Source organism: Alligator mississippiensis, chromosome 2, assembly GCF_030867095.1.
Source record: "Alligator mississippiensis isolate rAllMis1 chromosome 2, rAllMis1, whole genome shotgun sequence".
In the NCBI taxonomy this organism is placed as follows: domain Eukaryota; kingdom Metazoa; phylum Chordata; order Crocodylia; family Alligatoridae; genus Alligator; species Alligator mississippiensis.
This window is the reverse complement of record NC_081825.1, coordinates 43,447,125-43,457,550: the sequence shown is the minus strand read 5'-3', so window position 1 is coordinate 43,457,550 and position 10,426 is coordinate 43,447,125. Positions and strand designations below refer to the sequence as shown.

Below are 10,426 nucleotides of genomic sequence, written 5' to 3'. Positions count from 1 at the left end.
GCCTGACTCAAATCAAATTGAAGTCAGTGCTTTAAGGAAAGAATGATGTACTGTGGCAAAGTGTGGCTCCCCACCTAGCCACAGTGCTAGGTTCTCCACTTGCCAATGGACATGCCACCCACCTAACTCTACTGCCATGTCTTGTTCTTAATTAATTAATAGTTGTTAATGAAGGCAGAAGGTGCCCATTTTATGCCCCGATGCCAGGGGGCAGTATCTGCTGCTCTGAACCTACCCTGCACTGCAGCCCATGCCTCACAAATGGCAACCAGATGTGTACAGTACTCCCGGCCTACAGCTGGGCCAAACTTAGGCCGCGCCATCAGGTGTCAGTCACACACACATTCATACTGCCCTCTTCTCACTAGGGCCTCTCTCACTCCACCCTCTCTCACAGGGTCTCTTTCATACATCAACGACTCATCCTGCCTTGCTCCCTCTTGGAGTGGGCCCCGTAGGCCATAGGCTTACCTAGTCCATCCCTTGGGTGGCAGACGTACTGTCTTTTGGGCCTCTCCCGCAACCCTCACCAGGGTAGTGGCTAGCAAATTACCCGACCAAGTCTAAGCTTGCTCTAGCCCCTTCCAGGGGCAACTCTATATACATCAACATACTGGGTACTCAGCCCTCTGGTTTTCCTTCCCCCCCCCCACTGGGGCTCTTCATCTCTGCCCCTTTCTGGAGCCACCCCTCACCAGGGCATTCTTATCCCCTTCACTCGGTGCTACTCATCCCCTCCCTGCCCCCCCCTCACCTGGGGCCACAGGGCTTCACTCATTGGTGGACTCATAGCCATGCCTGGCCCCACTCTCCCTCCTCAGTGTATCTCAGGGTCTTGCACCCCACACAGGGCTCAGGTAACCACAGCTGTACCTGGCCCCCACTCTCCCTTCTTGGGGTCTCTCATGGTATCGCACCCCACAGGGAACAGGTGGCCAGAGCCGTGCCTGGTCCTTAACTACCTCCGGTGTTACTTAACCCACCCAAAGGTGGGGGCTAGTGTGAAGGTACCTCTACCTGCCTTTCACCAGGGTGACAATTGGCCTGGCATTTCCTGGGGGCGCCCATACCACTGAAAGCCCCACCAGGCCACCCACTCCCAGCAGGGTGCAATTTTAGGTCATGCCCAGGACCAGGAGCCTCCAATCCATTCTCTACAGTTCCTGCCCTTACCTCTAGGATGTTACAGAGACTCACAGCTAGGCAATGTTGCTGCCTTCACTGCCAGCAGAAAATCGATCTGTTTATATGGGCGGCCAGAGATCTAAAATGGCCACCGCAATCAAGCACCTGCTGGCTGCTTGGCTCCAATCTTAAAGTGGGAGTCACCAACAGTGCCCTGCCACACGTACCAAATAGCAGGGGAGGAGGGGATAGCAGTTTTCTCATTCCAAAGACAATAACTCCCATTACAAAGAAGTACGTTACACAAATATTTCACCTTTCAGTCACTTTTATCAGTGAGCAAATTAAAGGAATGAATACAATATTCCAAATATAGTTGGTGTTAATAAGAGAAATTGGAGATTTGGCTGTTGTGACAGGATAGTCATTTCATGGGATTGAAACAAAACTCAAATAGATTAAAAACATAAGAGGAAAAAAATAACCTGGAAACACAGACCAGAATGCAAATATGCTTGTCTTTAAGACCAGTGTCCTCCCTCACTATAGAAAAATAATACTATAGGAATATAGTATTGGAAAGAACCTTATGAGCTCATTTAGGAAATCCACTGATCAAGACAGGATCATCCCAGGTAAACCATCTTGGCCCGAGGGTTTTTCACCTGTTATTAAAAACTTCCAAATGCCAGGATTGACATACCACCATTTCTCTAGGTAATCTATTCCAATAGATTGTTGTTCATTTCATATTCAGTTTGTGGTCCAATTTTCTTTTGCACATTATCCTAAGCAGTCATTCTTCAATTTGTACTCATACATTTTATTGCTGTGTTCTAAGTACAGTACTTGACACTTATCCTTATTGAATTGCATCTGATTAATTTTGACCATTTCTCCAATTTATCAAAGTAATTTTGAATCCTAGTCCTGTCCTCTAAGTGGTTTCTAACCCGCCCAGCTCGGTGTCATTAGCAAATTTACTAAGCGTGCACTCATTTCCTCCCTCCAAGTGATTAATTAAGATATTAAACAGTAACAAATCCAAGCCATCTCTGGGGACTTCAACTGATGCATCCTCTTTGCTAGACACTGAAACTTTGACTACTTCTGGGGCATAATGTATAACCACATATGCACCTGCCATACATAAGTGGTCATAGGGCTTATTCTAGTAGCAACATAGCCTGATACTGAGCATGTTTCATCACCTGATTTTTGACTCACTTCAGAACAAGAAGCTAAATTCTGACACTTGTCTAGGCTCATCTCCAGCTCCTGCTTTTGCCCCCACAGTTCCTGAGGTTCAAGTCCCAGTGAGCTACCTCGAACAAGAAGGACAAGGAGGACTTCCTTAGCCCTGCCTAGCCCATTTCCTGATGTTTATGGCATTTTGTGAAATACGAGATATGGGTTAAACCTGCTCTAGCAGCTCTAACCCATGCCAAATGGTGAAGAGGCAGCATTGTAGTCCTTCCTTATCATAATTTTTTTTGGTTACTTTATATTTTATCGTTTGGGCGCATACAATAATTCTATTCTTGGATGCATAGTCCTGCATGCATGGATGACTGAAGAAAACTGGGGAACTCATCTAAAAATTTACCTAGGATTTAGTTCCCCCTTACACACAAGTTTCAAGGTCTCTCTGACTTCCTAGGAAAGTGTTCCACCACACCATGGGACAGACATTATCTACTGCTTTCTCCAATACTGCTTTTGAAGTTCATGGACAGCCTTGTTAAGGAGGTGTATGGGAAATGTGGTGCCATGGGGAAGAGTACCTAACCGATAATGTGTGGCTCAGTGAGATTACTTCTGGCCTAGGGAGGGTGGTCTCTGGGTTCCAGCTTGCAGCATCACCCCGGCTACAAGCCCTAGTCACTAGGGTACATAAACTAACTGTGTTAGGAACATTGGATCTTAGAAGTAGATGGGGCTTCCTAGGCTATTGGGTTGAGAGTTCCACACTTTAAATTCTTAACTAAATTCTGTAAATTCAGTTAAGACTGACCACACCTGCTCACTGTCAGAAGAGCTCTGCATTTGTGGAGGCTGAATTAGCATTAGTCACTGTGGCTTCAATAGATTACCCACTGAGCATGTAGACTTATTATTCCAAGTCAGAATGAACAATTTTCATCCTAGCCATGGGAAAGATATTACAGATTGATTTGTGTTTCTGTTTTTGGTCAATGTTCCCAATGCCATGAACAGGATTTCCATTTTGTAGTTCTAGTATTTCTGCTCATAGCTTATGTAACGCTGGTGGTGGTGCTACCTGCGGCCAGGTCCAAATTTCCAGGATCCTGGGGTACCAATAGCCCTCTGTCAACTCTCATCTATGGGCTGGGATCCACCACTCAGTGGAGCGCTCTCATGTATTTTTCCCTGCACTGACCAGATCACACACTGAATAACTGTTTACAAGGCTTTGTTATTTACAAGGTGCTGAAAAATTCACAGGTTCAACATCACAGAAATAACAAACAATTTTCCAATAGACTCAATAATAATCTACACTAACAAATAAAAGAAAGTACTTATTACATAGGAAAACAATGTTAAGAGCTTTAACACTCGAGCAACTTATAACAGACATATACATACACCTAATCAACAAAGACTCCACAGAGCCACTTTGCCAGCAGCAAAGTAATCCACTACGTAATGGCTACTGTTCAATGCCAGGTGGAGCTGTGCTTGCTGTGCCTCAGAAAAAGTGTTGCAATGCCTCATGTGGTCTGTAGCTGAAGTTGTTTGTCAGGACCTCAGGTGCAGCTGTTTTGGGGACTTGGGTTTCTTTCCTCTACCCAGTCTTCCCTTGGTACTTGCAAAAACCACCATGTCCCGAAACACTTCCCCTTCCCCAGGGCCCACCCCCACACTAGGTCCTCTGTGTTTGGCACCTCGAGTGCCCCTTCCCTGCTGTACTTTATTGAGGTTTCTGCTGGAGCTTCCAGAAAGCCACAGTTTCCTTTTACTTCCCTTCATTCTCCCAGAGAACTTCCCTTAGCTGCCCCCTTTCCCTGATTCCCTCCCAGTGGGTCCCTACACCTTGGGAACTTAAAGCGGAGGGGAGCTTGCACAACCCTGCTCCATAAGCAAAGGATACCAGGTGGTCCTGGGTACTCAATAGCTTACAGCTCCTTCACTCTTAGCCTCAGCTCTCCTAGAAGCAGTTCAATCTGCAGCAAACCCTTCTGGCAGCCCCCTCCAGAGCAATTCTTCTGGAAACCTTCCCTGAAGCAATTCCTCTGGCAGCAGTTCCCAGCTCCTCTCCTCAGACGCTCTCTCCTGCCTCCTCCCAGACTTCGCACCCAGGATTTTCAGCTGCCCAATTGCATGCATGCATTCTGTAGCCTTCAGCTCCAAGCTGGCTATCCTGGCTGCTACATATATCTGTGTGCACAGCCTGCTGCAAATCCTCTTCCCAAGGGTGTGGACCCCTGATGTGGCTTGCAAATCCTCTAGCACCTTTACACTTAACTCTTTTCTGTTAGAAAAACAAGTCACATTACAACCAGTGTTTAACAGAGAACGTTTTGCATCTAGTTCAGTTATTACAAATGTATTTTGATGTATTATTTGTGTAGTGCGCAGGTTTGTTATTACCCTGAAATAGAATAGTTTTCTGATAGCATACTGTTAAGTTAACAATAATTTGGATTATTAAGAAGTATTAGCTTTACAGCTGAATACAAGGCATGACCTATGGCCTAGCAATGCAGCTGACCACAAGGCAGGATGATAGCTAGGCCTTTGCTTGTGTCATGTAATCATTTTAACTGTACCAAGCATTTTCTGAGTTAAGAAGTGAATCTGTGTCTGTGTGCTAAAAAAATCAGCTACAGCAAGAAGTAAGATAAGACAGAGAAACCATTGTTCTGGGTGTACACTGGTTGCGTCCTTGAAAAGTATCTTCTACTGTGTAAGGTTTTGCTAACATATTATAATGTTACTGTTACTTAACTTTTAGCTTTTAAGTGCTAGTTCAGCTTAATAGAAATATGCTGTTACAAAGATTTATAAAGTACCGCTCCAAGTATTGCTTTTTATTAACCCTGTAAGTCTTGCCTTATTGTAATAAGTATAAAAGATCGCCTCACCCTTGGGGGGGAGGGGGCATTTTGCCTTTTGCTGGCTTTATGGTCTTTGCTCGAGCAAATAAACAGCTGTCTTTCTTTACCTGCATTGTCTGTCAATCAAATTACAGCTAGACAACAGACCTTAGGAAGGTTTCTCCCACCACATTTGATAAATCAAGGCCTCTTTTACTTGATCATAGAAGTGACATAAATAAAAAAAAAAAAAATCTGATTTTATTGTAAAGCTTACAGATGAAATGTTGACCCTTCTGAAAACCAGATTTACAAAGGCTTTCAATATGGCTGAGGATTTCTTAACTTATATGTAGTCTTTTTATTGAGATTTCTCAGAGCGTTACAAAAAGAAAAAAAAAACCCTAAATGTAATTGCCTCTTTATTCCAGGTGAAGAAATTGAGGCATGTGGCAGTGAAATGATTCACTTAAATATATCTGGTAGGCCAGTGGTTTTCTTGGTATGAAACCCCAAACTATAATCTCATACCTATTGCATAGCAGATGGATCAATTTGGAAACATGTTTGCTATAATTCAGTCTAGACTTTTATTTCAATTATAAAATAAGTTTGAGGTGAAGCCAAATTACATTGTGTTTAAAAACTGTTCAGTCTAAGACAGATACTCCCATTTAAAAATGATAATTTTCACTGTTTTTGTCAACTGGTAGCTAAGTACTTGAAATTATTTTCAAACATGCTTATAACTTGCACAAGGAATTTAAGAGATTAAAAAATAGCTCTGATGGAATTTAACTTGGTAAAATTACCTGAGAAAAGCTTTTCTCTGGATATCATTTCTCTAAACATTCTTTAACTTTTTATATTCAGTTTTTTAAAGAAATGACTTGACACAAGATAAGTATGAATATTGTTCAATTATATCATAATTTTATCAGAAGCAGTTTGAGGACTGAAAGTCTCATTCTTTTTACATGCCTTAACCACAGGATTATTTACAAAGGAAAACTGAAAAAAGCGTTATTTGTTAAGTTAGATCCACAAAGGTATTGAGGTGCGGTGATCCTGGATGTTGCTATATCCAGGACAAGCCTGAGTCCCTGGCTTGGGACAGAAATAGCATGCAAACCGGTGTAAGTGATCAGAAACAGGTTCAAATCCTGTAATGCAACAGAAGTTCAGTGCACATAAACTGCTTTCAAAATGGCCAAAACAAGTTTTTAAGATAAACCTGGAGGGATGTAGTATCAGATTTATCTAATTTAGGCTAAATTGGTTTATTGAATTTCTTTCCCAGATTCTTTCCAGACCTGCATTAACTCAGCCCCCCAAAATTCCAGGGTACTCTGCACCTCCAAACCTTCCCTCACAGCATGAGCAGACTAGCTGTGGCCCAAGCTGTCTGCTCCAGCTGAGCAGGGAAGCATGGCCTAATGCCCCCTGACTTCTGGCCTGGGCCACTGCAGGCATGTGGCTGCATTTTTGGAATCAAAACTGTATGCCTGTTAACTTTCTTTTTGGTTCAATCTATTGGTTAGCAGTTTAGAGTAACCTGTGAAGATTAAATCTATTCAGCCTCTGGCTTTTTGACCATCTGTACTTAGTCCTGGAGTGGAATTCACAATTCCTCATGATAAAGTTGTCATTGTGCAACCAAGAAGGAAAAGCTAAAAAGACTACAAGCCATAGAGTTCATGACTTCTTTGTAAGTAATCATTTTTATATTTTTTAAATGCTAGGCAGAAAACCACAATGAAAATGACCAAAAGATGTGCATGAGTGGTTATATAACAGGGCTAGTGCTAATACCGTCACATATTCAGTGTCAGATTGGAGTAGGGCTCATAAATCCATCCTTGTGAAACTCTAAAAGGGCTGTAAGGTTCTGGAAATTCATTATCATGTTGTATGTTATCAATAAAATGCAATGTAATATACCTGCCCCAAGAACTTATTTTGACCAAATCCCCATCTCTTTTGGGATGCCCTTTGGGAGAGGGAAATTCTACATTTCAGTTTCAGTTCATGCAGAGATTTGATGGATAAGGAAGAGGTAAGTAGGGACTAGAGTACATATATCCCTTTCATATGTGTGTCTTAACTGAACTAGAATCAAGCATGCTTTCTCTGTCTCTTCCTTTAACCTTGAGTCATGTTGTCATTTTTTTAAAAGCTACATTTTTGCCAGACACCTCAGAAACCATATTACTTCTAGCCTATTAGTTTTATTTTCCCTTGAATAGAATAGGTCCCAAAACCCAGGTTTTCCACTTGCTGTACATGTGAGTTATTTAATCAGTAGGCCACTACAAGAAGGGAGGGGCACCATTACAGTGTTGTGAGCGAAATTAGCTGTGACTGACACATTGACAGTATGGAGTTCAAAGTATATATTTTGGTCTGCAGGAGGCACCACACTACTTAATTTCTGGATCGAAATGTGGTTTAGATAGGAGTTTGTTCCCTAGCTGCCAAACCTGGGACAGAGCTGGAGGAAGCCAGGGATTTTTCATGTGAAAAAGACACCTAGGAAATTTGGCTGTCTCCAGGGTTACATGGAATTTGGGGTGATATTCTACCCTTTCCTAGTTGCCTAAGTGGCCTTTTTTTATTGCCACCAGTGCTCTTTTGGCACTTATGCACCCAGGAGAAATGCTGTTCCTGATGTACATGTGGATGACTGCATGCAAGTGACTCATAAAGGCTTTGGATGCACAATTGGAACCTTATGTACACCCGTTGTGGGTGGGTAGCAAATTTAGACACCTGAAAATGGAGGCAGCCAAAGTCCATGACCACCAGATTTCTCCTTAAGAGCAGAAAAGGGTTGCATATAAGTTGTTTTGCCACATAGTTCAGTGGTTACAGTCTCATCTGGGATGCTGAAGGGTTTGGGTTCTACGGTAATCTCACCCTAGAGACTTTAAACCTTGCCATTTCTGACTTTGCAGACTGCATAGTTCAGCCCTTGTTCACTCTTTTTCTCAAGTGCGCCCTTCTGAAGCTGAGTCACTAATATAGTCACTGGAAAAAAAAAAAAAGGATGGAGTTGAATACAAAGGAGAAGCTTCTGCAACATTGTGGGGGACAAAGTCTCAGGCTAGAACACAGGGGCTTCCCAGCATCCATTTTGTGAGCTAAAAACCTCCAAACTTACTCATGCCTCAGATGTACATCCTTCATGTGGCTGCCTAGAAGGGCAGCATTCAAAAAATAAAAAGCTAAAGAACACATTACGTAATGACTGACCTATGGTGTGATAGCTAGAATGCTATTTTTAGGAAGGAAGTAAGACTCTGATTCAAATCCTCTCTGGGTGGAAAGAACCACTTTATTTCCAAGTGATTGCCTAAGCCACTAAGATATTTTGGGGAAGGGAAGGCATCTCCATCTCCCTCTCCAGTTGTTCCCAGCCTATGTACCTAAATGGTTATCCAACAAACCCAGGAATAGATTTCCTCTGTCTGTGCGTGCCAAAAATGCCCTGAAGATGGCTGAAAAAATGGTCACTTAGACAATCAGGAAAGAGTAGAACTATACTCTTGGCCTCCTAAATTCCACCTAAGTGCCTGCGTCCCTTTTTTGGCCCTAAGTTTTTGGTTTGTTTTTTCGGTGGTCTAGCCCTCCACTCTCCAGGTATGTTGCTTTGCTTTTTGTTTTTTGTTTTTTGGGGGTTTTTTAGGGGGGGAGGGGGGGGGTAGGATACTACACGCCACAAATTCTGTAAATATAATGCATGTGTCTTCTTGTGAAGATATGTACATATGCTCTCAGATTATTTGATAGAAATATTTGATCGATTTCAAAATAATTTAATAAATATTTTCATCATGAAATTAATTGCATGATGAACAAAGTGTTAGTGTACAGTATATTGTGTCATTACTCACTGGAATTATACCTTACAAGATTTCTTATAAATCATAGTTGTTTATTGTATGGAGTGGTTTTTATAATTTTGGTAATATTTCTTTGTATTTTAAAATTCAGATACATTTTATTGGCTATTGCAAACACCCTCAAGTAGCGGCTGAAGAGCTGGTATCACTTTTTGTATATAAACTGACCATAATTTACACAGGTTCTTCCCTCATGGGAGAGAGGAAAGTTAATTTGTAAGACTAATTATTCTGTCTTTGGACTGGGAGAGTTAGTCTCTGCACTGAACCTTCAAATGTCTTTATACTATTAAATAAAATGAAATTTAGCAATTAGTACAATATTCAAGGTAAGAGAGGTCCATATCATTATATATTTTGTATGAGGAGAAGCAGAAGGTCTCTGAATTAATCAAATGAACTAACAAATTATTTTGGATAATTACAGGCATCTGGAGATATGAGACTGCAAGCAATCAGACAATTGTTAAGTCCTAAGAAATAATTGCTTCTTGTGGCTTGGCTTGGAATGGATTTAAAAAAAAAAAATCTTTTTAACCAAACTGCAGGAGTTTGAATTATCTTGCTATTCATTAATATTTTGCAGGAGGAAAAAATGTTTCTATTATATATCCAGGTTTTCAGTGGAAATTATTTTCTAACAAGTTTTCAGTACTTGAAATTGATTGGTGGATTTGATGGCCAAAAAGCAAAAAAGTAAAGGGGTTTAGGTGACTAATAGTTAGTTGTGCTGGGTCTGAGGCCACAGCTGCCTCACTCTAAGCTGCAAAGATCATATTTATAAATTCTTCCTCTTAGCTCAGAATATCTACTGAAAACACCTGTCAGACTTGCTCTTGCTCTGCTTTTGTCCAAACCTGGTAATTAAGCAGAGTAGACATGGATATAGACACCCAAGGATAACTTATATGAAACTTAGGTGCCTAAATCACAAAGAATGATCCAAATTTGAATAAATATAGAGGCTGAAAAACTGCTGATCTGCCTACATTTTGGCATAGAATGAAAAGATCCTTCAGTGTCTAGATTTGAAGTTCAGGTTTTGCCTGAATACAATTTCAATATTTAAGTCTCCCAGGAGTGTGTGTATGGAGCAATGTACCTGCACAGAACATCACCTATTCAGCATGATAGGTAATTGTATGAATGCTTGCATGACCACACTGCACACGGAACAGGTTCACTAATTGTGCATGGATTAAAAATTCCTTTTGGATGTGCAATGTTGCAGCAGAGGACTTTGCCCCTTTTACGAGAAGGAAGAAAGAGCAGTGTTGCAGAAGGATGGTTGAGGGAAGGCAACTTGCAAAAAGTCGAGCTGTAGGGCTTTGAACAGCT

At 41.6% G+C, this 10,426-nt stretch overlaps 1 long non-coding RNA gene across 1 annotated transcript in view; it reads right to left on the bottom strand.

Moving 5' to 3' along the window:
* The window catches only part of LOC109281398 (uncharacterized), a 140,056-nt gene that overhangs the window by 3,547 nt on the left and 126,083 nt on the right, over positions 1-10,426 (bottom strand). The gene's annotated exons all lie outside the window — the stretch shown is intronic.